Raw genomic sequence first — 6,682 nt, 5'->3', positions numbered from 1 at the left:
AAAATTAATAAAATATAATTATAGGAAAAAAAACAAATATAAAAAAAAAAGAAAAAGAAATACCATTTAACCTAGCGGTTCCACTTTTGGGAATATACTCAAGAGAAACCAGAGCCACAACTCAAACAAATATATAGTCACCCATGTTTATTGCTGTGTTATTCACAAAAGCAAAGAGATGGAAGCAACTCCAGTGCCTATAAACAAATGAAGGGATAGAAAAACTAGGGTATATTCACACAATAGATTATTATTCAGTATTGAAAAACAGTGAATTTGTAAAACATTACAGAATATGGGTTACCCTGGAAGACATTTTGCTGAGTGAAATATCTCAGTTAGTAAAGGACAGATATTGCATAACACTACTGTTATAAAATAGGACAGATATGAGGAGTTCGGGGAGAATATGAAAAGAAAGGATAGATAATGAACATTGTATTGGACCAGATGAGGGGAAGAACTGTCTTGAAAGGAATGTATGATTAGGCATTTATATGTATGAAAGCAATCTGGAACAAGAGGTGCATTGCGAAGTGGACTAGGGGAGAGGAAGTGAGGAGAAGGGAGGAAAATCCAACACTGAATGAATGAAAACTCAGTTTTTCTGTAAACTTTCATTAAAATCATGGTTGTTGTTTTTTTTTAAAAAAAATCTAATCATGGGAAGCTCACAATGCTAAAAAAGAAATAAAATGCAATGGTCCTTTATTGAATGAATTGGATTAATTGTACCTGTTGATGAAAAAAATTATCTCAACCATGAAAAAGTTGTCTGAATATATGAAAATGCCATTTTCCTTCTTAATTAAAAGTACTGGCAACTATTTATAATAGCCTTATTTTCCTTATTTGAGGATATCACATTAGCTAGTAATTTTACATTTACAATGTATATGAGCAGCCATCTAATATATCACTATTGATCTCTCCTTATCTGGAGCAAAAAGGAGGAAAGAAAATCAAATATGCATAGAACAATTAGTGCAGAGGACTAGTAGTCCCAAAGATCTGAAACTGAAGAACGAGACAGTATCTGACAACCATTGCTGACCACTCTAACAAAAGGAGTATTGAAACAAGTACCAGATAGAGTGGGTGGAAAAAGTGAGCAAAACAAACAAACAAAAACATAAAAATGGCCAGGCTTCCTGATCCCATAGAGATTGGTGACATGCCAAAGACAATGACAGCCCTTGTGCAGCCTGTGAGCCTAGAACTGGGTTCACCCTGTGGCTCCACTTTCATCAGAACAACAGACAGACAGGTCTACATGGTGAACACAGCTACAACTCCTCAGAATGGTGAACTCTACAGGATCAGGCAGCATGTGCTGAGGTATACCACTCAGAAGGCAGGAAGAGTTCACAACCATTGCTATATTTGAGCACATGTCAAAATCACTGTGTCAGTATATATTTAGGGCATCTCTCTTTGTCCCTCACACTTTGTCTTACCAACTGTAACAAACTTAGTTGTTTTGAAGAAGAAAAAGGAGAAGGAGGAGGAGGAGAGAAGGATAAGAGGGAGGAAGGATAAGAGGGAGGAAGAGGAAGCGGGAAGGAGGAGGAAGGGGACAGGAGGAGGTGGAAGAGGAGAAGGAGGAGGAGGAGGAGAAGACGACGATGACAGGAAGCGGTAATACATGAAAATTACCAGACGGAAGAATCACAGGGAAGATGTGAGAATGGTATAGTTTACATAATAGATATTGTAGTTGTTATTAAAGAAAAAGTTTTTGAATGATTTGAATGGAAACCAATTTGCTTATAAATTTATGCTCCAAACAAAAAAATAAAGAAAAAAATCTACACAAAAGAATGTCTAAAAAATAGAGGAGAAAAAAAGAATGTCTACCTTCTCTTCCTCTGATACTTTGCTGCTCAATAAGAACTTTCTAGTTGTGGGACATCAGGAAGCGTGGGATAGCAGGAAGCACAGGACAGCATTGCCTGCAGTGCTCCCACAGTTATTTGGGGAGAAACTGCTGTCTGGCTTGACCATGTGGGACCCCTTAAGTCAGAAGCAGTGAGCTGTGAGCCCCAGCAGAAGCCACCAGCTGAGTCCTGGCCAGAAGCCTCCTTCTGAGTTGCTGTGGGACCCACCTGCCAAGAGCAAGCAGGTGCTTTGGGGAACAAACTGCTGTTTGGCCTGACCACACCGAGACCCCTTAAATCAGGGAGGTCCTGGGCCCTTCAGTGGAGGTGAGAAACCACTTGCAGAAGGGAACAACAGGCTTCCTCCATGCTCACTCAGGTACTTCGGGGAACAAACTGCTGTGTGAAAGCTTTCAGCCAAAAAGGGAGAACAAATATATAGGTGCTTCTCAAAACATTGCTGTGGATCAGCATGGACATTTGAGAGTTACAGGAACTGTAAGCATTGGCAGAGTGCAGTGAGTGTCAGCGGGGTACAGAAAGTCTTGGTGGCGGGGTACAGTGAGCCTCTGTGGGGTGCAGCTAGCCATGGTGGGGAGCAGCGAGCCACACTAGGGAATAGGGAGATGTGGTGGGACCCGGAGCAAGCAGCACAGTGGGAAGTTGAGTGAGGTACCTAGAGGGATGATGGTTAATTGCTGGACCAATTATATGACCCCATCACCTTAACCAGGAAGGAGTGAGATAGCTGGAGGTCAACTGGGGTGGCAGAATCAGTTCTCTAGGAGAAAACCAAGACTTCCTGGTTTTCTATTCAGACATCCCCCGCACTCCCCTCCCATGTGCATCTGTGTGTGTGTCCACCTCACTGTGTGTGTCTGCACATGCACCCACCCTATGTGCATCCACTTTTGTGCCTGCCCAACCTTCTTCTGGAGCAGTGAAATTAGATGAAGAAGCAGCTATCACCTCAGGCACATAAAACTCTACCACAGCAATGTCCCAAAAGAAGCAGACTACCTCACTCCCCACACAAGCAAGTTATCACCCCTCAAAAGTGAAACAATAGCAATGGATTTCCTGAAGCCAGAAAGTCTGATGGAACTTTCTGACACAGAATTCAAAAGAACAATGATTCAATATTTTCAATGGGTGAAAAACAAACTTGAAGAATCACAGGACACTGCAAGCAAAAATCAGGAGGAACTTTAAAAAACAATCCAAAACAATGCAGATAAAACTAACAAGGCATTCAAGGTAGTGGAAAAACAAGAAATCAGGATCCAAAATATGAGGTCCAAGGTCTCAGATGCTGTCAACATAATGAAGAGACAAATGAACAGAGTTGAAGAGATGGAACACAGAACCAGTGAAATAGAACACAAAATTGTCACCACTAAACTGCTAGAGCAAAACACAGAATAAAAAAAGAAGAAAAACTAAGAATAATGTGGAACCACAATCAAGAGAAATAACATGTGCATCATTGGAATCTCAGAACAGGAAGAAGCAAGTGAAGGCACCAAAAATGTGGAAGAATTACTAGAAGAAAACTTCCCAGGCATAATGAAGAATGAGAGATTATATATTCAAGAAGCTGAGCAAACACTATGTCGAATAGACCCCAAAAGAAAAACACCAAGGCAAACATCATAGTCAAATTTGCCAGAACCAAAGATAAGGAGAGAATTCTGAAAGCAACGAGGGGGAAACAAAGAGTAACCTATAAAGGGAGAGTGGATAAGTTATCTGCCAACTTCTCGGCTGTAACTATGTGAGCAAGAAGACAGGGAATGACATATATCAAACACTCGAAGAACACAATTGTCAACCAAGAATACTGTACCCAGTGAAACTGTCCATCAAATATGAAGGAGAGATCAAGATATTCCCAGGAAAACAGAACCTAAGGAAGTTTTGTAAAAACAAGACCAGTATTTCAGGAAACACTGAGAGATGTCCTTACAGAAGTGCCACAGAAAGCAGCATGGACCAAAGTAACTAGCAACAACACCAAAAAGAACACAACAAAATGATAGCAATAAAACATTGCCTCTCAATAACCACACTGAATGTGAATGGTGTAAATGCACCACTGAAGAGAAAAAAGAGTAGCAGATTGGATTTAAAAAAAAAAACAAACACCAAAAATCCATCAATATGTTGTCTACAAGAGACACACCTGAAAAATGAAGATAAAGAAAGAATAAAAGGGTGGGGGGAAAAATACATCAAGCAAATGGCAACCAGAAAAAAGGAGTAATGATATTAATCTCTGATAAAATAAATTTTAATGTTGGCAAGCTCTGGTGGCCTAGTGGCAAGAAGCTGCACTGCAATCCCAGAGGTGAATGGTTCAAATCCACCAGATGCTGTGCTGAATAAGGAAGGACAATCTCCTCATGACCCAGTCAGATCTGATTTGATGGTACACACACACAAAATAATAAAAATTTTAAAAAAATTTCAATGCAAAAACCTTCACAAAGGACAAGGAAGGTCACTACATAATGCTTAAAGGGTCAATACAAAAAGAAGACATAACAATCATAAATATCTATGCACCAAATAAAAGACTTGCAAAATACATAAAACAAACATTAACAAAAGTGAAAAATGAAATAGAAAACACTTGGAGTACTTGGAGACGTCAACACACCACTCTCAAGAAAAGAGAACTACGAGAAAGAAATTCAACAAATATACTGAAGAATTAAACCACACAATAAAATAACTCGACCTCATAGATAGGTATAGGCTAATGCACCAAAAAAAAACCCCACAGTATACTTTCTTTTCCAAAGTGCATGGAACGTTCTCCAGAATAGATCATGTTTTAGGTCACAAGGCTAGCATCGATAAATTTAAAAAACACAGAAATAGTACAAAGCATCTTCTCAGACCACAATGCTACAAAATGAAAAATTAATAACAAGAGGATAAAGGAGGAAAAAAAATACATTTGGAAGCTGAACAAGTTCAAGCCTTGCTGGAGCATGAGTGGGTATTAGAAGAAATAAAAACGGAAATTAAAAAGTTTCTTGAAACAAATGACCATAAAAACACCACTTACCAAAACCTCTAGGAAATAGCCAAAACAGTAATCAGAGGCCAATTTATAGCAATAAGCAAACACATCAAAAGGCAGGAAAGACCATTGATTCTCTAACCCAACATCTCCAAAAATTGAAAAAGAACAGCAAGAACCTGACACACTCTAGAAAAAAACTGAAATGATAAAAATTAGAGCAGAAATAAATGAAATAGAAAACAAAAAAAATTTGAAATCATCAACAAAACTAGGAGTTGGTTCTTTGAAAAGGTCAATAAAATCAACAAACCACTAGCAAAACTAACAAAAGAAGGAAAATGATCTGAATAAGAGATAAAATGGGCAACATCGCAACAGAACCAACTAAAATAAAAAGGCTAACATTAGAATATTATTAAAAAAAACTACACTCAAACAAATATGAAAACTAGAGGAAATGGACAAATACTTAGAAATGCACAACCAATGTAAATGGACACAAATGGAAATTGAACACCTGAACAAAACCATTACAAAAGAAGAAATTGAAAAGGTAATAAAACAACTTCCAGCCAAAGAAAGCCCTGGACCAGATGGTTTTACAAGTGAATTTTATCAAACATTCAGAGGACAGTCACCAATTTTACATAAACTATTGCAGAAAATAGAAAAAGATGGACTTCTCCCAGACTCATTTTATAATACCAAAGCCAGGAAAGAACACTACCAAAATAGAAAACTATCCCGAATAAAATATTAGCCAATAGAATCCAATGATACATCAAAGAAATAATTCACCATGACCAAGCTGGGATTCATAACAGGTATGCAAGGATGGTTCAACATAAGAAAAACAAGGAAAGTCATTCATCATATTAACAAAGCAAAGAATAAGAACCACTGATTCTATCAATTGATGCAGGAAAGGCCTTTGACAAAATCCAACACCCTTTCCTGATTAAAACACTCAGAAAAATAGGATTAGAGGGGGATTTCTTCAACATAGGAAAAAGTAGATATGCAAACTTGAAAGCCAACATTATTCTCAATGGAGAAAGATTAAGGCATTGCCTTTAAGAATAGGAATAGGCAAGGATGCCCACTATCACCTCTTATTCAATAGTATATTGGAATTCTTAGCGATAGCAATAAGACAAGAGTAGGACATAAGAAGTATCCAAATTGGCAAAGAGAAGGTAAAAATTATCTCTGTATGCAGATGATATGATAGTCTACTTTAAAAACCCTAAAGACTCAGCAAGAAAATACTGGACACAGTTAACCAATTCAGCAAAGTGGCAGGATACATGGTCAACATACAAAAATCAGTTGGCTATCTCTACACTGACAAAGAGAATACAGAGTTGGAGCTAAGAAAAACAATATCCTTCACAATAGCTAATTGCAAGATTAAATACTTGGGAGTAAATCTAACCAGAAGCACAAAGGATCTTCTCAAAGAAAATTACACATATACAACCAGGAGAAGATAAAATAGATGAATGGGACCTTCTAAGAATCAAATCCGTATACACATCCAAAATCTAGGAAAAAGTATTTGGTCAGATAAGGGACTTATATCTAGAATTTATAAAATACTTGAGCACCACAAGATAAAGGTAAATAATCTAATTGAAAAACGGGCACAGGATATGAACAGACACTTCACCAAAGAAGACATTCAGATGGCCAACAAATACATGAAATGTTCAAAATCCCTAGCTCTATGAGAGATTCAAATCAAAACAACTATGAGATATCATCTCACCCCAGT

Source organism: Elephantulus edwardii, unplaced genomic scaffold, assembly GCF_000299155.1.
Source record: "Elephantulus edwardii isolate Elephantulus edwardi_28Jun2011 unplaced genomic scaffold, EleEdw1.0 scaffold00209, whole genome shotgun sequence".
NCBI classification, from domain to species: Eukaryota; Metazoa; Chordata; class Mammalia; order Macroscelidea; family Macroscelididae; genus Elephantulus; species Elephantulus edwardii.
The sequence above is the reverse complement of the archived record's forward strand: the minus strand, read 5'-3'. Positions refer to the sequence as shown.